We start from the raw sequence: 24,621 nt of genomic DNA, 5'->3' as shown, positions 1-24,621 counted from the left end.
AAGCTTATGCTAAAATTAAAGAAAGAGTCAAGAAAGAAAAATCATAATATATAAATAATATATGTTAAAACTAACATTTCAAATCACTTGATAACATTTTTGGACTGCAGGTAACAACAATACAACTCTATGTGGAAATCCATTAAAGACTTCCCTCCAAATTTAAAAACAATTGATGATTAGTTTCAAATATTCATAGGAATATTTTCCATATTTTTCCCATCTCCTGTTTGACTCTTTCATTGCTATGATCAATACATTCCATCTCAATGGCCTCCTCCTGATAGAAACTTAACAAGCCTCCAAATAGAAAATGAGAATTAGAATTTTTTCTTAGTAAATCTATACTGGTTCCTGAGAATTACCACATTCTTTCCTAGATTTTCTCAATACAGTTTAAAATATCTAGGAAACTAGATCAAGTTTTACTTACCTATGGTTTTAAGAATCTATATTATACTGTTTAAAAAAACTGGAAAAGAATTAATTCATCTCAAGTTTTGGGAGACGTCTTAGTCCATTTTCTGTTTCTTATAATGGGATATCTGAAACTGAGTAATTTATTTTAAAAAGAATCTTTTTCTTACGGGTATGAAGGCTGTGAAGTCTAAGATCAAGGGGCTGGATCGGGTGAGTGTCTTCTTGCTAGTCAAGACTCTCGGCAGAGTCCCAGGGTAACAAAGGGCATCACATAGTGAGAGGGCTGGGTGTGCTAGTTCAGGTGTCTCTCTCTCTTCCTCTTCCTCTTCTTCTTCCATAAGTTCCTCTCTCATAACCCATTAATACATTAACCCATTCATTAATAATGTATTAATTCCTGAATGGATTAACCCATTTATGAGAGCAAAAGCTTCATGGCCCAATCACCTCTTAAAGTCCCCCTTCTCAGTACTACTACATCAGAGATTACATTTCAACATAAGTTTTGGAGAAGACAAACATCAAACCATATCAGGAGATGTCCCCATGATTTTTCAAATAGTAATAATCAGCATTATTCTATGTTAATGCATATATTTGCAAAGGCATTTAAAATTTCATTTAATCCTCATCTTTATTATCAACTACTACTTCTGATCATTGATGCTTACAACAAAATAAATAATTTGGTGTTTGTAATATTACAAGCTGTGATATCTCCTTATGGGGAGAAAAAATATCTTTTTATTAGCTACTAAATTTTTTATGCTTGTAAGAGTCCAGAACATTTTTTGAGGCTGAATTCAATTCCAATTCCCTACCTTCACATTAAAGTCTACATAAACGGCTCCATATGAATAGTTATTTAATATTTTATTACAGCTTTTAATTTTACTATCCCCTCAGTAACTTATTTCCTGGCTTACAAACCTTATGGTCAAGAAATTCCTCCCAACAGCAAATATAAATTTTCCATTCTGGTTTCCTAGCATTAAAGGGCTTGTTAAATCTTCCTTATCTCCATCCCCACCCATTCTTCTCTAACAAATCACAATCTTTTATATTCTCCCTTCCATTTCTAATGCCATCTTTTGTCATGCATCAGCTAGTACTGTACAAGCTCCTACTATAAATGAACATTGCTAAAATCATCAATTAGGATCAGAAAGCTGGGTTCAGACTAACCCTACTACAAATATAATATTAATTAAATTTCATAACCTCTATCAGCCTCACTGTGCTGATCTGATAGAAATAACAATAGTGTCTACTCCATAAGGTTATTGTGAATATTATATGATACAGAATACGAAGCCAATGCCTTCTATACTAAGAGCTCAATTAATAGTGTTGTTATAATTACTATTGTAGAAGTTGGTTTTGCTTAAAAATAAATGAAACAGCTAGGTTAACTCACAAAATGGGAAAATAGGGAATAAAATTTGCATGATACTTAGTGGAAGAACTCAAAAAATGATGCTTAGCAGTTATAATAATAAATAATACTTAGCAGACACGTAACAGTGTGGGTCACTCAGGGGCCAAAGCAGCTGGGGCTCAGCACTGTTTAGCATTAAGGGTAGACAACCCCAAAGCTTCTCTAACTCTCCACTCCAAATTTCAGATTCCTAGGAGAGAATGCCAAATTACTCCAACTTCATTCAGGATATGTTTACTCTTGGGTCAATAAGCAAAGAACAGAAGGCCACAGATATCATCAATAGAGATCTACTCCTATGTATGAAACGAGTGTCAAGAAAGAGAGTATTGGATCAACATTTTTAGACTTCACGTATGAATGAGATCAAGCAATATTTTATTTTTTTTTCCTGAAGTACCTATTAAGTGTTCTCACCATAGAAAAATGATGATTATGTGAGGAAATGTGTATGTTAATAATAGCTAGGTTTAATCATTCCATTATCTATGTATGTATGTATGTGTGTGCACATACACACACACACACACACACACACTTTAAATCAAGTTGTACAAGAGAAACACATACAATTTTATCTGTCCATTTAAAAAATGATTTTAAAAAGGAAAAACAAAAAAAGTGATTATTGAGCAGCCACACCCCTTGGCACTGTTTTCTATTACTGATAGCACTATTACAGCAGCAGCTTCAACTCCTCCTGCAACTTTTACTGCTGCTGTTGCTGCTGTTACCACTACACCTCCTTTTATTATTATTAGCAAGCCACTTCAGTTCTTCATCTAGAATTGATGAGAAGACAACAAACACAATAAAAATCTTTGCCCTGCAAATCACAGAGGTTTGGAAATTCTAACTACTGCCCCTTATGATAACAAAGAAAAAGATCACATTTAAAGATATTAATTTACATGGATTTTAATCAATTTAAACATATAACTCTATCCCCAGAATTGTAAGAATAACTTAAAGGAATCCCTCAGCAAACCTGAAATAAGAAAACATAACAATAACAAACAGCTTTCAAATACTTTGCTATGCCCTGTAATCTGCACATTATGTTTTACTTTACCAAGCATACGCTAAACAATATTAAATTTACACATCCTTTCTGCCTCAACTTGGCACAGCATTGCAAGTGTGTGTTTATAAAGTAAGATTCAATTAAAATAGGTTTAAATTATCTAATTTGGATTAAATTCCTTATTTAGATAATTATTTATTTAACCAAGTAAATTGCCATGGATATTGTACTTCGTTGGTGAATATTACTAAACATATCCAGGCTTTCAGAAGTAAACAACACACCTTATAATTAGGCAATATGAAATTAACATGAGTGATCTAGCATTATCTTTACCATTTCCCCTAATTGAAAGGCAGCTAGCTAATGCACTAAGGAAAAAAGAATCAAAGTTTTTTAAAGTACTGAGAAAACAAGGAGTCTATGACTGAATATAATTATTTTTATGGATTAATCTAATTTGCTAACCACAGTAGCAAAATAAAGAGCAGGTGAATAAGAAATGCACAATTGAGGCAATGTTTTGAATGTTTTTGTCCTCTCCAAAACTCATGTGTTGGAAACTTAATCCCCAATGCAACAGTGAGGTGAGGCCTAATTGGAGGTGCTCAGGTCAGGAGGATCCTGTACTTATGAATGGCTTCATGACCCTATTTTCTACTGCAGAAGCAGCTTCCAGGAGTGGGTTCTCTGTCCCTGTCTCTCTCTCTGTCTCTCTCTCTCTCTCTCTGGCTATTCTGTCATGTGAGGACACAAAGTTCCTCCCTTTGGGAGGATGCAGCATTCAAGGCACCAGCTTGGAAGCAGAGGCAGGGTCCTAAATTGTGTAACAAAAATAACCAAGATTTTCTTTACATCTAATTAGACGTAAAGGCTAGAACAATGTGCTTGTGAAAGAATGCTTTTAAGATGCTTTTTTGGAATTGAAATAGTAGCAACATTTGTTCTGTGTGGTAAACAGATAACAAACCTGATGGTCTTTGCTTACCGTTTTAATTCAGTTTTTGACACAAGCAACATATTCTATCTTTTCCAAACATGGTGAATATCTTTGGCTTTCTACCTACTTGTATTTGGTGCTGCTCTGATATCCAAATGTGGACAGTATGGCTACTACTATGGCAAACATCCAAAACTCTGGAACAGATGTCACCTGAAGGTAAGGTAATTTTAGCACAGAGCTAAAAGTCAAGAGACCTAGGGTTTTGTTCTGACTTGACCAAAGACTTCCATTCAGTCTTGAGCAAATCCCTTGACTATTCTGTGTGGTTAAGTCTTTATCTGCTTTATGTAATTGGCATTGATTGCAAGTATTTGAAATGTGTTTGTTATTTTTATGTTTTCTTATTTCAGGTTTGCTGAGGGATTCCTTGAAGTTATTCTTATATGTCCAGGAATAGGATTATGTCTTTAAATTGATATTCTCAACTTGATCTTGAAGTTCTCAGCCTCCAGAACCATGAGAAACACATTTCTGTTCTTTATAAATTAACCAGTGTATGGTATTTTTGTTACAGAAGTGCAAAATGGACTAGAAAAATTGAGTGTGTGTAAGAGTAATAGGAAAAAGCATTGACTTTGCAGCCAAATAACCCCGAGCACAATGTTAGCTCTGACACTTATTTGTGAATTCAAGAATTAATTTCAAAATTTATTTGATCCCCAGTTTCTTCACCTGGGAATAGGCACAGTAGAATCTAATTTAATTATTACTCTGAGAAGACAATATAGAGAAATAAAAATTAAGGGTCTAGCATGGAGCATGTCACACAATGAATCATTAGTTCACTTATTTCTTAAAAGGAAGATGCTCACTCCAGTAGAAACCAACACATTTTGCAATTGACAGAGAGTCAAATAATATGTACAATTTTACCCTTACAGAAGCACAAAACTTAAGTTATATTCAAATATTACTTAAATTTTTTCTTCAACTATATCAAGCTTAGCATCCCATTTGATTCCAATAAAGAAAATGCCAATTACATAAAGCAGATAAAGACTTAACAACAGAGATTAGTCAAGGGATTTGCTCAAGGCTGAATGGAAGTCTTTGGTCAAGTCAGAACAAAAGCCTAGCCTCTTGACTTTTAGCTCTGTGTAAAACATACTCTGCCTTACCTCCAAGTGACATCTGTTCCAGAGTTTTGGCTGCCATATATGGTAGCCATACTATCCACACTTGAATATCAGAGCAGCACCGAATACAAGTAGGTAGAAAGCCAAAGATATTCACCATGTTTGGAAAAGACAGAATATGTTGCTTGTGTCAAAAACTAAATTAAAACAGTAAGCAAAGAGAACAAACACCACACTGAGAAAAGGAATATCAACAGGGTATTTTTATCTTGGTGGAGTGAGGAGGGTAGTGGAGGTAAAGACTGCACAGATGAAAAAGGAAAAAAACGCACTGGTGTAATTTACCTTGCCAATACAGTATAAGTCAATCACCTCTCCATTCTGATGTCCTTACTTACTATCCCCATCCCATCCAGACTCAACAGATTAGTTTAGTTACAACTAAAGAAGCCAACAGACCCCTGGCATGTTCTAGACGAAAACATACAAAATGAGAAATGGAGAAAAAGTACTTGTGAAAACCATAATACAAAGCTGAAGAAAACAAAAAGAAGAAGAAGAAAAGGAAAATTACTATGAGGTGAAAGGAATGAGGACAAAGATGAGAGAAAAATAGGCGTAGAAAAGAAAGGCCTTTCGCAAGATTTGTACTGCACACGTGCACTTATTTTATTCAGAAGAATGTTGCTACAGAACCCAGCAGGGGTAAACTATTATTTATCTCTGGTTATTAGCCAAGTCTAAATTGTGTAACAAAAATAACAAAAGATTTCCTTTACATCTAATTAGACATAAAGGCTAGAACAATGTTCTTGTGAAAGGATGGTTTTAAGATGCTTTTTTGGAATTGAAATAGTAACAACATTTGTTTTGTGTGGTAAACAGAAGCCTTTTGGCAGTGCAGTTGCTTTCATTTTGAAACTGCCAAGAATTATTTGCTTATCTGTGGAATTTCAACTACTTTCCCTGCCTGTGAGTCATATTGATGCTGATCTAGAATAAACAGGGCTGCACAGAGCACTGGGTCTTACTGTGGTCATTGGGCAATTTCCCCCCACCCTTGCCCCACACACAGGGTCAGGCATTCACAGTGCACCACTGGGAAAAGAGGATGAAAAAGAGAGAAAAGAATGCAAAGGGAGAGAAAGAAGAAAGACACAAAAACATCACAAAAAAGAAAATTCAACAAGGGAGGGAAGGACATGAAAGGAAAGTAAGAGCAATATCAGAGAGGATGACAGAAGTCCTAAACACATAAGAAGCAAAAAAAGAAAAGTGTCAAAACACAAATGAATAAAAAGGAAGAAGAAGGTGGAAAAGGGAGAAATGTGAGAGAGTTACGCAGACACAGCAAGAACTCAGATAGTACAGGGTGGAAAAGTGGGAAGAGGCTTGGAAAGACTTTGTGAAGCAGGAATAGACTAATATAATTTGGAAGGGACTGCAGAGTTGTCTAAATAATATTGGTATTTGACAGTGCGATATGTATTTATAGCTGTTTCTAGCGTTCTCTGAATACTGTATAGGATTACCCAGATTTTCTGGGGTTTATCACCACAGGCATGTAGGATTAACAGCCTGATGAAGTGAAAAATTATTTTTCAATCCAATCCTTAGGCTTGTAGAGCGCTTTTCCCAAGTTCCCTGAGCACAGTGCATAAAATGCAATAACCAACAGAAAACTGTAAGTGTGGGTACATTTGTGTACATGTGATGAGTGTGTACACACTGATCTATCAGTATCTAAAATTCTTCAATCTGAGCTTAAAATCTACAAAAGTAATAGGTTCAGAAAAATGCCTTAAATTAGCAAATGTTATTGTGCACCTGTGATGCGTCAGACAAAGGTAATTAAGTGGGAAAAAAAAATAGGATACAAAGTCCCTGCCTCAAGGTGCTCAAAGTCCAGAATGTAGAGTATGTGGTAAGTGATATGTCAGAGACAGATACTGCAGAGCTGCAAGGACCACATGACCAGAGACCCAGCTTAGTCCAAGTGGGAACATCTGTTTGAAAACTTAAAAATGATTGAAAATTAACCAGAGAAAAATGAAAAGGGAGGGAGGGATATTGCAAGGAAACAGGAGGATGTTCAAGGCAGAACAGAGCAAGAGAATGATCTCTTGGCTTTACTGTAAGTCTTTTTCTATGTCTGTGAACACAAAATATGATGAGAGTGTTGAGACAGAGTGTTATGGGGGAAGCAGAGTACCATCATAAAAGGACTTGCAGATCTGCTGTGGATTTAGGGCTTTATAATTAGGGCAATAAATACCTACTGAAAAGTTGTCAGGGAGAAGGCCAGGCTTGAGAAGGGATAAAAGAAAAAAAAAGTTGTTCAATAAGGGATTATTACTCCAAGATTTTATTCTCCAAATACTACTCCTTGAAAAGTAGATGGGAAGTAAGAAAGACTAGTGTCAAGAAATCCAGTTAAGTAGCTCTTATTAATAACACATGCAACAGAAGAACCATGGTAGTGACAATGAGGTGAGATGTGGATTCTTGAGATATTAATTTGCAGAATCAATGGGATTTGGTAACTGACTACATTTGGAGACGCAGGGAATCAGAAAGTGAATTGCAAGTCAAAAAGTTATAGGCATTTCAAACTCCTTGACATTAAGAAACATGAATTCTTAGCAACAGTTTTGGTTGATTGAATGGCACTATGTACTCCTGTGTTTTCTGAGTTTCTCCTTAGGCAGATATATATTCATTAAACAAATTTAACAAAGACTTATTAAATGAATGGTTAAACTCAAGAGTGGATGCAAGGAAATGAATAAATACATGCACAAATGAAGGAGCAAATAAATAAGAGGAAAATCGAAGAAACAAAGAGTCAATGAACACGTGAAACATTTCCTCATCAGCAAGGGTGGTAAACCATATACTCAAAATGGAGCCTCTTAGTTTCAGTAAATCTAGAACCCAAGATCCTAAATGGGGTGTGAAAATAAAATACACAACAAAAACACCCTAATGAAGCTTCATTCTCAATAGATGCCCAAAAAGTTTTCAATAAAATTCAATATCTTTTCATGATAAAAATCCTCAAGAGACTAAGCCTCAAAAAAATATGGCTCAAAATAATAAAGGCCATCTATGAAACCCACAGCCAACATCATACTGAAAAGGCAAAAGCTGGAACCATTCCCCTTGAGAACTGGAATAAGACAAGGATGTCCATTCTCACCACTCCTATTCAACATCATAATGGAAATGCTAGTCAGTGCAGCCAGACAAGAGAAAGAAATAAAAGACATCCAAATAGAAAAAGAACACATCAAACTATCTTTCTTCACTGACAATCTGATTCTATACCAAGAAAACCCTAAAGATTCCACCAAAAAGGCTCATAGAACTAATGGGTGACTTTAGAAAAGTTGCAGGATACAAAATCAATGTAGAAAAATCAGTAGTATTTGATACATCAATAATATTCAAGCTGATGTGAAATCAAGAGCATGGCCCCATTTACCATAGCCATAAAAAGTGAAATAACTAGGAATACAGTTATTCAAGGAGATAAAACATCTCTACAAGAAGGACTATGAAACACTGCTGAAAGAACTCAGACACAACACAAATAAATGGAAAAACATTCCATGCTCATGGACTGGAAGAATCAACATTGTTAAAATGGCCATAATGCCCAAAGCAATGTACAGATTCAATGCTAATTCTGTCAAACTAACAGTGCCATTTTTTACAAAATTAGAAAAATACTATCCTAAAATTCACGGAACCAAAAAAGAGCCCAAACAGCTAAATGAATCCTACAGAAAAAGAAGGAACACAAAAAACAAAGCCAGGGGCATTACATGACCTAACTTCAAATTATTCTACAAGGCTACAGTAACCAAAACGCATGCTACTGGTAGAAAAAGAGACATATAGACCAATGGAACAGAATAGAGAACCAGAAATAAAGCCACAAACCTACAACCATCTGATATTTGACAAAACCAATAAAAACAAGCCATGGAGAGAGGACTCTCTATTCAACAAATGGTGCTGCGATAATCAGCTAGCCCTATACAAAAGAATGAAACTGGACTCCTACCTTTCATCATATAAAAAAAATTAACTCAAGATAGATTAAAGACTTAAATATAAGTCCTCAAATTAGAAAAATTCTGGAAGAAAGCCTAGGAAATACTTTTCTCAATATCAATCTTGGCAAAGAATTTTTGGCTATGTCTTCAAAAGCAAATGCAACAAAAATTTACAAATGGGACCTAATTAATCTAAAGAGTTTCTGCACAACAAAAGAAACAATAAAAAAAAAAGACACCCTACATAAGGGGACAAAATATTCACAAAATATGTATCCAACAAAATTCCAATATCTAGAATTTATAAGGAACTTAAATGGGCACACAAAAATCAAACAACCGCATATTAAAATGGACAAAAGACATAAAGAGACACTTCTAAAAAGAAGATGTGGCCAACAAACATATGAAAAAATGTTCATTATCACTAATCATCAGAGAAACACCAATCAAAACCACAATGGCATACCATCTCACACCAATCAGAATGGCTGCTATTTAAACGTCAAGAAATACATATGCTAGCAAGGTTGTGGAGAAAAGGGAACACTTACATTCCACTGTTGGTGGAATGTAAATTAGTTCAGCCACTGTGGAAAACAGTTTGGAGATTTCTGAAATCTTTAAATGGTAACAGAGTGGTTACCATATAACCAGAGGTCACTATATTTAATAATTCATAATGTAGACATCTCTGTGCTAAAGGATAAGATGCTTTGGCTGTTAACAGTAACAATGTACAAAGCTTTCAGAAAAGGACAAAATCCTAGGAGCTCACTATGAATCACATGGCTGTGGATCCAAAGTAGAACAAGTATGATAGTTCAAATGCTTTAACGATCATGTTAATCTCTATATAAGAAACAATTTATTAATATTTCTAAAATTTCATTATCTATTGCTCAGAACTTCCAGAAATTAATAGTAATTTTAGTTCCTGAAGAATCATTAGCTATTTGAGAAAACATTCAAAACACAAGAACGTAGAATTTTCCACATATTTCATCGTAAGTTATTTAACTTCTACAAATATTTTTCTTCTCCTCTTTAAATGAGAACAAATATTGTATCTGAGACTACCGAAAAGATTGAATGATTTAGTACACGTAAATATTTAACATGCCAACTCATATTATGTGTGTAACAAAAGCTAACATAATTGACTTTATAACAATTGAACTCTATGGGAAACAAAACAGAAACACTTTTTCCAACCAGTTCCTTCAAACAGGCCCTACTGGACCTCCTTTCTGATCCTTGACGACATCTTGAGTGATTCTTTCAGGTTTTTGGCTACTTTAATTTATCAGGAAAAAAAAAATCACATTTCGTAACTAAGAATTCACTTTCAAAGGATATAGTCTCGTCTAGACCAAAACTGCAATTTCCTACGTAATTCAAACAGTCTACTCTCACATCAGTTTATACATGAGTCAGTCTTAGAAACCTCTGCCACCGGAAGAAGTGTCCTTACTCTTCCTTGTCTTTCACTTCTTCTGCTTTCTTTCTTTTATTTGCTCCTTCTTTCCCCCTGTTGCTGCTTGGTCGTCTTCCTCTTCCATTACATTGGTACTCAGGAGAAGGCATGAACAAAAGTGCTGCTGTAATCTGGCCATTCGTTTCCTCAGCATGGCAGATGTCTAAATGCCAGCTAGCTCTCTTAGCAGAACATCTGTAGCTTTTTCATAGGGTCTACAGTGACCTCCCTATTGTACATTTTCCGCAGACAAGCAAAACAATACCCACCTGACCTCTTCTAACACCCCACTGTTCATTGCCTGCTGTCAGGAGATACTCCTATAACTTCACACCACTGGGGACCTTTTGCCTAGGCAAGCTATCCTCGTAGGCATGGCTCCATCCAAATATCTTAATCTCACTTATCTTATGAGATGCTCGGTTAGCCCACAGGAAACTCATGTATTCTTGTTGAACCAAAAGTTGAATGTTTCATCTGCTTCTTACTGCCTTCCGCTCTTGTCCTGCTGTCAGAGATCCCTCCACAAAGATTGCCAACTTTCACATTCTCCTAGCAGGAGTCAAAAAATAGTCTCTTTATTCAAGTACACTCTAAAACCCTCAGAATGTACATCAAACACTTCCAAGAATTTCCTCCCTTCATCCTGCTTCTGTCCCAAAATAAAATATGTGAACAAGTCGCTGCAGCTCAGCAGACATCCAGTTAGGGTACGAGATGCCATTTCCTCATCTTGCAGCCACCTCAAATCTCTCAGGGATTCTCTTGGAGCCTCCCTCACTTGACTTGAAAGTAAAGGAGAGAAGAAAAACAAAAATACTTTACCCTTAAGCCTATGAGTCCTTATTCATACATTTTTTTCTTGATTTTTTATCTTCCAAATATACAGGTTGAGTAGCAGGTGAAAGAATTCGAAAGACTTTATTATTAAGTCCTAGGAAAGGATTTCTCAATCACACTGTGGATAACATCTTTTTGTTTGTTTGGGGAGGCTGACCTGCACACTGCAAGATGTTTAGCAGTATCCCTAACTTCTACCCATTAGATGACAGTAGCATTTCTCCTTCTGAGGTGTGACAACCAGAAATGTCTCCAGACATTGCCAAATGTTCTAGGTGGGGCAATATGACCACAGTTGAGAATGCCCACCCTAGAGTGATGTTAACTGGCTACGTCTGAGCATTCTCTTTAGACTACGGAGGTATTTTTTGTAGTCCTCAGCTTTGGGGTTTTAACTGAAATTTTAAGACAACAGAAAAAGTTTATGTAGTTATACTAGTTCTCCACCCTTACCTCTGTTGATTTAGAGGACATTCACATTATTCACCACAACTCATGTTCTATAAAAGACACTTTTCCAAGCACTGAGTAAACAGACCCTGTCCCTTGAGAGATTACAAGGCTGATTATACTTGAGATATCATAGAGACTTCAACAGATACACAATATAATAGAAGTGGTGACTAAATATTACCTGAGCATCATTTTGTATAATGAAAAAAGGGAATTTTTGGAACAACAGAGATATATTAGAAAGCAGTAGCTATTTTTTGTAAGTAATAATGATCTAAACATGACCCCTGGCAAAAAAGAGGAAGACATAAAACAGGGGAAATTTTTGAAGAAAACAGGTAAAATTTTGTACAAGGCTAATAGATAAAAATAAGAGGGAAAAAGTAGTTCTTCAGTTTTAGTTTTCCTAAGGGGAGACTTATCACAGTTGTCCTACCACTGGCAGATATGAAATTGTTGGGATTTTTATAAAACTGTTAGGCAGACAATTCTGATAAAAGCAATAATAAATTGGGTTTTTGGATATTGCTATTTGGTGAGTTTGACCAGAGGATGGACTATTCAAGGCAATGCTGTATACAGAAATCCAGGATATAGGCTTCTCCAGAAAAGATGCATTGTTTTTCATCTCATTTTTCAATAAAACTCTTAAGATATGTACAAATGGATTGGTTGACTACGCAATTATGTTTTGAGAAAAACAGCATATTACCAACTCATATTCTCAAACTAGAATCCAGGTTGTTCCACAATAAAACACAAAATTTAAACTGCCACTGGGATGCCTTTACCTAAGCAGAAGCAGCCTAAAGACAAAAAGAAAACCTTTTATCTTCACAGATCAGAGACATAAATCTTCATAGGCCCTTGAGATGACAGATATTTTAAAAATAAAGTCTAATTAGACGTGTAAGAAGCTTTTCTTTTAAATAATAGGGCAATTGGATAGCACTTGTTAATCAGATTCCAAAGATAGTATAAAAATATAATTTAAGTAGCTGTAAAATTGCTTAGCCAAAAAGTTTTAGGGAATAGAACCTGAACTACTTCTTATTCCTTCTATTTGTCCCTTTATTCCATGCATTTTTCTCTAACTTTAAATCAAGAGGGTTAAATTTAGTAAACTGTCATTCTATGAAAATGAACCCATTACATCATGATCCCCTCACACCTCCGCCAACCACTGCAGCTCCCACGCTGGTTCCTTCATTCTTCAATTCCAGCTCCTGTTGACATTGACAAGAACACATTTTTAGGGGTCCTAGAGTCCTAGGCTCCGATCTCAGGTATACTCTGATAAGATTACTCTGTAAACTGTCAAGTGCTCTCTACAACTTAATTTCTTTATTTCAAAAGCAAAGATATTACTTTCCTCACATGTTGTTATGATAATTAAATGGGTTAATTAAAGAGTCATAATGCAACAAGTACAGAGTTCATTTTAGTTGTTTTTCCCTTCTTTTTTCTTCCTGCTAAGTGATTTAGAAATAGGAGATATGAAAGATATGCCATACCTGCGTGTATTTGCCACTATTTATGTTAAAAAAGATTTAAAAGATATAGAATTTGTGCACTACAATCTGAACAATGTCAAATCAATTTTTTAAAACTATACATATGAATATTAAAAAGGAATGCAAAAAATATATATTTATTAACAATTATTATTTTAGATGGTAGAAAATAGATATGTATTTCTTTCACTGTTCTCTGTTTCCCAATCTTTATATAATTAATATTTAATTTCCTAATGAAAAACATAAACTTCATAGAAAGGAAAAACTACTGAAAGCAAATTCCAGTGTTCTTATTAATGAAAACAAAGGCTTCTGAATTAACTAGTGACTCAGAAAAATAATTTTCACACAAAGTAAGATAATATTTTTTCATGAACTGTTGTTTTGCCTACAGTACAAGTGGATCAAACCCCAGTAGTGCCCATGGAATATATCATAGCCTTCAAACACTGTGTACAACAATGACTTTGGGCTTTTCTTAATAATAATAATAATAATAATAATAATAATACAGTATTTTTTAAATGACTCTAGTCATTATTATAATAGCATTAATCTAATCAGCTTTTAAATAAGCCAATCATCTTTATACAGATTGCTTTATAATATAATTCGCGTGACTTGGACATTTTTCTTGCAAAAGTGCTTTGCAAATCTTAAAAGGAATATATATTCACCACTCTGTAGCTCAGTTTTCTTTTCTTTTTTTTTTTTTTTTTTTTTTTTACTTTTTTTAGGTAAAGTGTTTCTTAAATACTGTAACAGTGGAAGCCTAATCCACATACCACATTGCCGTTTCAATTCAGAATTACAGAGAACCTATTTATTGTCTCTCTGCCCCACCTTCCCTAGCAAGTGGGGCAGAAAACAAAAGCCCTCAGTCAAGAACTTTTTCACTATATTGTAATTTGTTATCTACATATCTGTTTTTCTCTAATGTGTCTCCTTTAAGACAGAGGGGGAGTTCTGATCTTTTCTGTGTCCCTTGATCAGTTGCTGGATCATAGGATATGTTGAACCATAAACACTTGATGAATGAATGAATGAATGGATGGATGGATGGATGGATGGATGGATGAATGGTTTGAAATGGAAGGAATCTTAAAGATCATACAGCCCTAGTTTCCACTGACATTTAAAACACTTTACCTAGCATTACCAACATATGGTCAGCTATACTTTTTTTGGCCTCATTATCCCGTATCAAAACACTCAGGGACCATAATTCTCTTCACTGGGTTCAGAACTGAGGTCCATTTGAAACCTTTCTTAACTGAAATGTTTATTTCATTGATTATTTTTCACCAGGGTCTCTTACCTGACTGCCTTCTGTTTTTCTTAAATTGAGCACATCATACTAGTATAGCTCTTTCTAAAGCCACTTCCACATTAAAATTCAACACCACCACTTTGAACACATTTCATCCCCATTTACACTGGTTTTCACTGCCCTCTAGGCAAAGTCCAAACTACTAGGTTGGTAAATCAAGAACCAACTCCCATTCCCATTCCCATACATTGCCATTTATTAATTTATTCTTACATTCATTAAATATTTAGTATTTATCTACTCTCACACAGCACCTGGCACTATGCTGGATCCTGGGAGGTAATAATTTTGACTTTTCCAGAATAAAGGTCCCAGAGGACAACATGTAAGAATATTTTAGAATGCTGCTCTTCTGACTCAAATTTTAATGGAAGAACCAAATGCATATGAGGTTATATCCGTATATCAGAAGTGTGAGGCAGACACTCCTTCATATGCAGAATTTATAAAGGGAGTGAAGAAGACCCTTAATCATCTCCCCTATCAAGGATATAAAAAAGGCAGACTTCTGCTCCTTGCCATGATAAAATAAAAGGTACTAGACATGTCCTCTCACCATAAACAACCAGAAAACTGGAAAAATATATAGGAAACTGGGTTTAGCCATTGGACAATAGGAAGCACAGGAATGTAATGCCTGAGAGAAAGGAAACAAAGTGAGTACTGTGGTCACATCAGCTTTATTCCTAGAGGGACTTCCCAGACTATAGTTCAGGGAGAGGAATTCCAAGCAGAGCATCATATAGCCTTCCTGAGTTAAGAAGACAGAAAATGGAGTTTAGGGAAGCTGAAGTGGATAAAATTTGCAAGGCAAATAATTAGAAAGGAGGGAGCTATGCAGAGAGAGAGCTCCAGATAGCTGCATAAGGACTGTCTTCAGTCTTTGGTTAAATATTACTCTGTGCTTATATAAAACAAAGTTCCAAGAGGCAAGAAAAGAACAATTACTATAGAGATCTAGCCTGACAAAATCCCAGGATTTAATTTCCAGGCCTGTGTCACAGTTCCCAGGGCTGGGAGGTATTTGTCCTCTGACTTGCTAAAGTAAAGAGGGTGCGTTGAAAACTGAGACATTCAGTAGAAACTCCAAAAGGGTCACATCTTAATTGTGAATGAAACTAGCTAGAGAATTCAGGCTACTCTAGAAGCATCTGAAGAAAGATTTAAAAAAACAATCTTCAAAATGGTCAAGCTGACCTATATGTTACTTAGCAGTTGGACACAAAAAAAATCAAGAGTCTTTAAAAGAAGGCAACGAGAATTATAAAATCAACCAAGGGAGAATCATAATGTACAGGATTCATAAACAAATAGCACCAGGGTTTCTGCTTTCACCCATGAAGTAACTGCTTTAGGCATGTCCTCCCATAGTAAACAACTATAAAGTATAAAATATATATGAAATGATTGTTTTGTTTTTGTTTTGTTTTACGTAATTTAATTTTTTTTATTTCAATAGGTTTTTGAGGAACAGATGGTGTTTGGTTGCATAAATAAGTTCTTTAGTGGTGATTTCTGAGATTTTAGTGCTCCCATCACCCGAGCAGTATACACTGTAGCCAGTGTTAGTCTTTTATCCCTCAACCTTCTCCCACTCTTTCTCCCCAGCTCTCAAATTCCACTGAATCATTCTGATGCCATTGCATCCTCATAGCTTAGCTCCTACTTATGAGTGAGAACATACGGTGTTTCGTTTTCCATTCCTGAGTTACTTGACTTAGAATAATTGTCTCCAATTTCATCCAGGTTGCTGCAAATGCCATTGTTTCATTGCTTTTAATGGCTGAGTAGTATTCTATGGTGTGTATATATGTGTGTGTGTATATACATACACATTTATAGGTGTGTGTGTGTGTGTGTGTGTGTATATATATATATATATGACATTTCTTTATTCACTCGTTGATTGATGGGCATGTGGGCTGGTTCCATATTTTTGCAATTGCAAATTGTGCCGCTATCAACATGCATGTGCAAGTATGTTTTTTGTATAATGACTTATTTTCCTCTGGGTAGATACCCAGGAATGGGATTGCTGTATCAAACAGTATATCTACTTTTAGTTCCTTAAGCAGTCTCCACACTGTTTTTCATAGTGGTTGTACTAATTTACAATCTTACCAACAGTGTAAAAGTGATCCCTCTTCACCACGTCCACACCAACATCTATTATTTTTTTATTATGGCCATTCTTGCAGGAGTGAAGTGGTATTGCATTGTAGTTTTCATTTGCATTTCCCTGATAATTAGTGATGTTGAGCACTTTTTCATGTTTGTTGGCCATTTGCATATCTTCTTTTGAGAATTGCCTATTCAGGTCTTTAGTCCACTTTTTGATGGGATTATTTCTTTTGTTCTTGCTGATTTCAGTTCCTTGTAGATTCTGGTTATTAGTCATTTGTTGGATGTATAGATTGCAAAGATTTTCTCCCACTCTGTGGGTTGTCTGTTTACCCTGCTGATGATTTCTTTTGCTGGGCAGAAGCCTTTTAGTTAAAGTCCCATTTATTTATCTTTGTTTTCGTTGCATATACTTTTGAGTTGTTGGTCATAAAGTCTTCTTTATAGGTTCTAGATATTAGATGTTTGTTGGATGTATACTTTGCAAGTATTTTCTCCCATTCTATAGGTTGTCTGCTTACTCGGTTTATGGTTTTTTGTTTGTTTTGCTATGCAGAAACTCTTTAGTTTAATAAGGTCTTACTTGTAAATTTACGTTCTTGCTTCAATTGCCTTTAGAGTCTTTGTCATGAAATATTCTACAGGGCCTATTTCCAGCATGACATTTTATAGGTTTTCTCTTCTGATTTTATAATCTGCCCAAAGACTCCTAGATCTGATAAACAACTTCAAAGTTTTTTAATGTAATATTTTTTAATTTTTAATTTTTTAATTTCAATACTTTTTGGGGTACAGGTATTTTTTTTTTACATGGGTAAGTTCTTTAGTGTTGATTTCTGAGATTTTAGTGCACTCGTCACCCAAGGAGTGTACCTGGTACCCAACCTATAGTCTTTTATCCCTCACTCCTTCCCTATCTTCCCCCTTGAGCTCCCAAAGTCCATTATATTATTCTTATGTCTTTGCATCCTCATAGATTAGCTCCCTCTTATAAGTGAGAACATATAACATTTGGTTTTTAATTCCTGAGTTACTTCACTTAAAATGATAGCCTCCAGCTTCATTAAGTTACTGCAAAAAACTTATTTCATTCCTTATTATGGATGAGTAATATACCATGGTGTATATATACCACAATTTCTTTATCTACTCGTTGGTTGATGGGCATTTAGGTTGGTTCCTTATCTTTGCAATTGTGAATTGTGCTGCTAAGAATATGCATGTGCAGTGTCATTTTCATATAATAACTTCTTTTCCTTTGGGTAGATACTCAATAATGGATTGAGTGGCAGTTCTATTTTTAGCTCTTTAAGGAATATCCATACTGTTTTCTAGTAGTTGTACTAATTTACATTCCCATCAGCAGTGTAAAAGTGCTCCCTTTTCACCACATCCATGCCAGTATCTATTGTTTCTCGAATTTTTAATTACAGCCATCCTTGTAGGAGAAAGGTGGTATCTCATTGTGGTTTTAATTTGCATTTCTTTGATAATTAGTTATGTTGAGCATTTTTCATTTGTTTGTTGGCTGCTTGTATATCTTCTTTGAGAATTGTCTATTCATGTCCTTTGCCCACTTTTTGATGGGATTATGTGCTTCTTTATTGCTTATTTGAGTTTCTTATAGATTCTGAATATCAGCCCTTTGTCATGTGTATAGTTTGCATCTCAATTTTATTCACTTCAGCTCTGATATTTATCTTCTCCTGCTAGCTTTGGGGTTAGTGTGCTCTTGTTTTTCTAGTTCCTTTAGGTGTGATGTAAGGTTGATAATTTGAGATCTTTCTACCTTTTTGATGTAGGCATACAGTGCTATAAACTTTCCCCCTTAACACTGCTTTAACTCTGTCCCAGAGCTTCTGTTCTTTGTTTCCATTAGTTTCAAAAGATTTTATTTCTGCCTTAATTTCATTGTTTATCCAATGTTTTACATGTTTATCCATGTAATTGTATAATTTTGAGATGTCTTCTTAGTGTTGATTTCTATTTTTATTGCTTTGCAGTCCAAGAATGTTCATGACATAATATATTTTCAGGTTTTTCTTCTAATTTGTTGAGAATTAACTTGTGTCCAGCACATGCTCAATTTTAGAGTATGTGGCATTTGCAGATGAGAAGAATGTATATTCAGTGGTTGGGTGAAGTGTTCTGTAGATGTCTGTTAGGCCCATTTGGTCTTCAAGTTTAGGTCCTGAATATGTTTTTTAGTTTTCTGCCTTGATGATCTGCCTAATAATGTCAGTGGGGTTCTATAAATATAAAATGAGGTTGTTGCAAAGGACTGACAGTTTAGCTTCCTCACTGACAGAAAATTTAGCTTCTAAACTTTCTGATTTGGATGCCTTTTATTTCTTTCTTTTGCCTAATTGCTCAGGCTAGGACTTCCAGACTATGTTGAATACAAGTAGTGAGAGTGGGCATTTTGTCTTGTTCTGGTTCTCAAGGAGAATGTTTCTAGTTTTTGCCCATTCTCCATGATGTTGGTTGTGGGTTTGTCATAGATGCCACTTACTATTTTGACATATGTTCGCTTAATCTTTAGTTTGTTGTACATGGTTCTTATTATTTTGAGATACATTCCTTTGATTCCTAGAACTCCCACTATTATTGCATGGTTATCTATGTCTCTTTGTAGGTTTCTAAGAACTTGTTTTATGAGTCTGGTTGATCCAGTGTTTGGAGTATATATATTTAGGATAGTTAAGTCTTCTTATTGAATTGAACCATTTATCTTTATGTAATGTCTTTCATTGTCCTTTTTGATTATTGTTTCTTTGAAGTCTGTTTTCTCTGAAATTAGAACAGCAACCCCTGCTCTTTAAGATTCTTTTATATGTGGGGGGAGGGGGGGGGCGGGCAATCTGTCAGCCAAGCTGGAGTGCAGTAACGTGATAATGGCTAAATGCAACCTTTGCCTCCTGGGTTCAAGCAATTCTCACGCCTCAGCCACCAGAATGGCTTGGATTACAGGTGTGCACCACCACACCCAACAAATTTTTATATTTTTAGTAGAGACGAGGTTGCACCATGTTGGCCAGCTGGTCTTGAACTCCTAACTTCATGTGATCTGCCCACCACAGCCTCCCAAAGTTCTTGGATTACAGGCGTAAGCCACCGTGCTTGGTAGATGTTTCTCCTTCCATTTACTCTGAGCCTAAGGGTGTCTCTGTATGTGAGATGGGTCTCTTGAAGACAGCATACATTTGGATCTTGCTGCTTTATCTAACTTGCTACTCTGTGCCTTTCAATTGGACATTTAACTTGCTTATGCTCAAGGTTAATTTTGATATGTGCTGGTTTCATCCTGTCATGATGTTAGAAGGTTGTTATGTAGACTTGATTATGTAGTTGCTTTGTAAAGTCAGTGACCTATATATTTAAGTGTGTTTTTTTAGTGGCTGGTAATAGTCTTTCATTTTCTTGTTTAAGACTCCCTTAATGACCTCTTATAAGGCTGTTTTGATAATAATGAAATCCTTTAATGTTGCTTATTGAAAAAAGATTGTATTTCTCCTTCACTTATAAAGATTACTTTGGCTAGTTATGAAGTTTTTGTTGGAATTTATTATCTTTTTTTTTTTTTTTGAGACAGAGTTGCACTCTTGTTACCCAGGCTGGAGTGCAATGGTGCGACCTCAGCTCACCGCAACCTCCGCCTCCTGGGTTCAGGCAATCCTCCTGCCTCAACCTCCTGAGTAGCTGGGATTACAGGCACACGCCACCATGCCCAGCTAATGTTTTGTATTTTTAGTAGAGACGGGGTTTCACCATGTTGACCAGGATGGTCTCGATCTCTTGACCTCGTGATCCACCTGCCTCGGCCTCCCCAAGTGCTGAGATTACAGGCTTGAGCCACCATGCCTGGCTGGAATTTATTATCTTTTAAGGATGCTGAATATAGGCCTCCAGTGTAATCTGGCTTGTAGGATTTCTGCTGAAAGGTCCGTGTGTGTATGTGTGTGTGTGTGTGTGCATTACCAAAGCAAGGAGGGTAGAGGGAAAGTGGGCACCTGCACATTGGCAAATCAGGTGGGATAAAGCAATATAATTCTGGGCCAGCATTTAAGCCTTGATTCTCATTCTAAGCCTTTCTCAAAAAGTTAAACAATGGCAAAGCAGCAATTTCGATCTAGAGCAGCAGTTGAATTCCAATATTCAATCTGAATCTTCCTCAGATCAAGAAAAAATAACAGAGCAATAAAATTGTTTCAGTGTTGTCTTAAGTTCCAGTGCTCACTAGAAGTCTTCCCCAGAATGGGATGCGACAATAGACCAGCATTTATGTTTCAATATTTGTAAGTAAAGATCTCACATCATCAAACAAAACATGTACAGAAGCTGAAAAAGGTAGCTGTCTCCTCAAATGGATAGGCCAATACCAAAACCAGACAAACATACAACAACAACAAACTACAGGCTAATAACACTGAGGAAGGTAGATTTAAAATCCCTCAACAAAATACTAGTAAACCAAATTCAATGATACAGCAAAAAGATTGCTATAGCTTCTGCCTGCATGAGGCTTATATTCTATTAGGGAATACAAGAAATAAACAAGTATATAAGCAAAATAATCTCAGAGCGCAAGTGCTGTAAAGAAAGGTGAATGTTATAGAATATTATTGGGCCAACTAATTTAAGTCTAGAAATAGACAAGAGATTTAAAATGCCTTTTAACATGTAATGTTAAACAAAATTTGTTTTTCTTCTATCGGAAAAACAGCAAATATGATTTGGTTCAGAATTTTAAGAATGATGTGAGCAGAGAGAATAGTGGGAGATATATTCATCAATTGAAAGCCAAAGGCAACACTTCTAATGATTCTGTCATTGTCTCTGGCTCTGTGAGGAAAAGAAAGGTCCTGGGGGTCAGTTCAAAGCTCCTAGCTGAGTTCTCTGGATTCTGTTAATTCCATAGGATATTTTTACCATGTCACAAGAATTGTGGGCTTTTTCAGATTGATGTTAGTATGTTTTCTATCAAATGTTTTCCAGAGAGGCCAATATATTTTCTGCATTATCTACAGTTGTGTTCCACATAATTAAGATGTGTAACAACTGTCTATATTTATGTGTTCCAAGACGACACTCTGCCAGGCAATGCAAGAAAGAAAATGTCATTTATTCTACATTCTGCCCACCCTACTACCCAAATCAACTGTTCCTGGTCCTAATCAAGACCTAGAGATCCATGGGGAGGGATATGTGATGGTTAGGAAGCCTATACTTTCTGCTGTGGCTGAGCAAGTTTACCAAACTTTTCCAGTGAATACCAGGAACAAGCCTGTTTTCCAGCAACCTCAAGTCATGCAAGTGCTTTTCTTACAGGACAAATGTAGTCTTCCTGAAACCATCTGTACCATAGCAGAGTGCAAGGCATAAGTTATTTTAGCAGGCTTGTTCTAGACTACTACCTGAAAGCAGCTAAAGTTTGAAGTCAAATCTGTACCAATTAAAATTATTCCTGTTTTGTTTATAATTGGACAATTATAAACTTTTCTGACACCTAGCCTCAAGCAGTTTCAGGTCTTTAATTTTCTTCATCCATCATATAGAACTAATTAGCAATATTTGTACTCCCTTATTATCTCAGAAGATTTTTATCTTTCTAGAGTAGGTAGCTATGTTTCAGTAACTTTACTGTTGATTCCAGTCTATTATTGCACCTATAAAGTAGAATGCAAACTGTGTAATTGCATCAAAATGTTTAGAAATACCCAGTCCCTGTGGGCAAGAACTGAATATTGGGAGAATGTCAATGGTTCACATGGAGAAGTTGGATGGGAACTTCCTAAGACAAACATGATTCAAGTAGATGTCAAAGTCATTGACTCCTTTTACATTTCTTGTAGATATTTTCCTCCACACCACACTATCTCAAGTAATGATGTTGGCTAGAGGCTGAATTATTTAAGTGAGGATTATTTTCAGTGAGAAAAGTTATTTCTGTGGCCTATATATGTCTTAGATCCAACATATATAGCTTTGAAACAATCTGAAGTTATACAATTGCCTGTCTCCCATATGAGGCTTGTGGGCTTCACAAATACAATAAATTTTCTCAAGTTTCTGAAAACCAGATTAGTCTTGTTCTTTAAGTTAACTCAGCAGCTCAAATGAATGTGAACAATAAACTGGAATCCTGGTGCTAGAAACCTAAAGCTTTTCCTTTTACCTAAGACCAAACTTGTATGTCTTTGAGGGGAGAAATATGAAGAAAGTGAAGTTTGCCATTAGAATCTTCCCTTTCTCTATCTCCTCATAGTTGACAGTTCTCAGCCAATTTCTTTGAAAATATGCTGACATTCTATCCCAGTTGTGAAAAAAAGAATCATAACCTAGAATTATTTTTTATCCCCTTCCTATAGGCTCTAAATCACCCACTGGTAAATGTCATCAAGTCAGTCATAAGCCAGTAGAAAGGGGAGAGAAAACTGCTACTAAGCAACAGAAGGTATTTCTACTTCTACTTTGTTTTCTAGCCTACTAGCGACCAACAGTGCGAAATTCAAGCAAGGTGAAAGGGTTATCAACTAAAGCAAGGCCAAATACTTATGTACCCTTAGAACGTAAACGAGTAATCCACCTTATGAAATGCATGACCGTCTCGCAGTTTAAAACAAGTCCTACAGGCCGGCTGGCACTTACTCAGTCTTCATTTATGTCATCTAAAAATCAACTGTTTGAATTGCCTCGTCTTCTGTAGGGGAATAATGTGGTATTAGAAACAGTTTGATCAATACTTGCAGTTATCTAGCCTCATGCCTTAGTCCCTACAGTGAACTACAAGGCTGGGAATGAAAGGGGAAAAAAAAAAACACTACCCTAAACATCTCTTCTTCACACTGCCTGAATATGTCTCGTTCCCTCTACTCAGGTGTGAAATGCTACCAAATCAAGGTTCATTTGGGTTAACAAGCCCATTTTTAAAGCTAAATAACTCTAAAAGGATTCATTTAACAATTAAGTCCTTTATGGCGAGTACATGGGCTGCCTTAGTCAAATTACTTCTCTCCTACCTCTAGTTGAGATATCCCCAGAGTAATGAGTACTTTAATAGCAGACACTTAGAAAAAAGAAGAGCAATTTCAGAATATGGGGAGAGGGCTTTAAGTAAAGACATGCTTGGAGAGGACATTAAACTGGTGGAAGGGTGTTTAGAGCAGCCAAAAGGGATGAGGTAAGCAAAGAGAAAAAGGTAAAGAAGACAAAGGATAGATACTTCAGAAATTGGCTCTTGACTTGCCATACTCCCAGATTTCGGTGCAATACTGCCTCTTGACTGTTCAGATATACCTATTATCTTTTGGGCCATATCTTTAAAATACCAGAAGCTGGGAGGATTATAAACAACAGATATTTCTTTTTCACAGATCTCGAGTCTGGAAGTTGGAGGTCAGGCTGCCAACATGGTCAGCTGTTAAGAGCCCTATTCCAGACACTGGATGATTTCTCACTGTCCTGTCTGGCAGAAAGAGAACATAAGAACTTTCTGGATCCCCTTTAATAAGGACACTAATTCCATTAGTGAGGCCTATACCCTTATAACCTAATTACTTCCCAGAGGCCCACTTCCTAATACTACCACATTGGAGGCTAGGATTTCAACGCATGAATTTGGGAGACACAGAAACATTTCATCCATTACAAGTAGATACCAGTTAACAGTCAACACAAAAGATAAAACTCAAAAGCATCCTTACTCTCTTCATAAACCATATAAACAGATCATCTCAAAACCCATCAATTTTGTGATTTATAAAATCTCCATATATTGGCCAGCTGTGGTGGTTCTCGCCTGTAATCCTACCACTTCGGGAGGCTGAGGCAAGTGGATAGCTTGAGCCCAGGAGTTTGAGAC

General features: G+C 35.9%; 1 long non-coding RNA gene across 1 annotated transcript; it reads right to left on the bottom strand.

Moving 5' to 3' along the window:
* Positions 1-667: 667 nt before the first annotated feature.
* Positions 668-24,353, bottom strand: LOC116566063. Its single transcript, XR_004275710.1, has 3 exons — positions 24,343-24,353; positions 22,627-22,636; positions 668-881 (listed from the first exon to the last, which is right to left on the bottom strand). It is a non-coding gene; the product is annotated as an uncharacterized LOC116566063 (long non-coding RNA).
* Between the last annotated feature and the right edge of the window lie 268 nt (positions 24,354-24,621).

This window comes from Sapajus apella, unplaced genomic scaffold (assembly GCF_009761245.1).
Source record: "Sapajus apella isolate SASKATOON/1434 unplaced genomic scaffold, GSC_monkey_1.0 scaffold42, whole genome shotgun sequence".
Taxonomy (NCBI): Eukaryota; Metazoa; Chordata; class Mammalia; order Primates; family Cebidae; genus Sapajus; species Sapajus apella.
The sequence above is the reverse complement of the archived record's forward strand: the minus strand, read 5'-3'. Positions and strand labels throughout refer to the sequence as shown.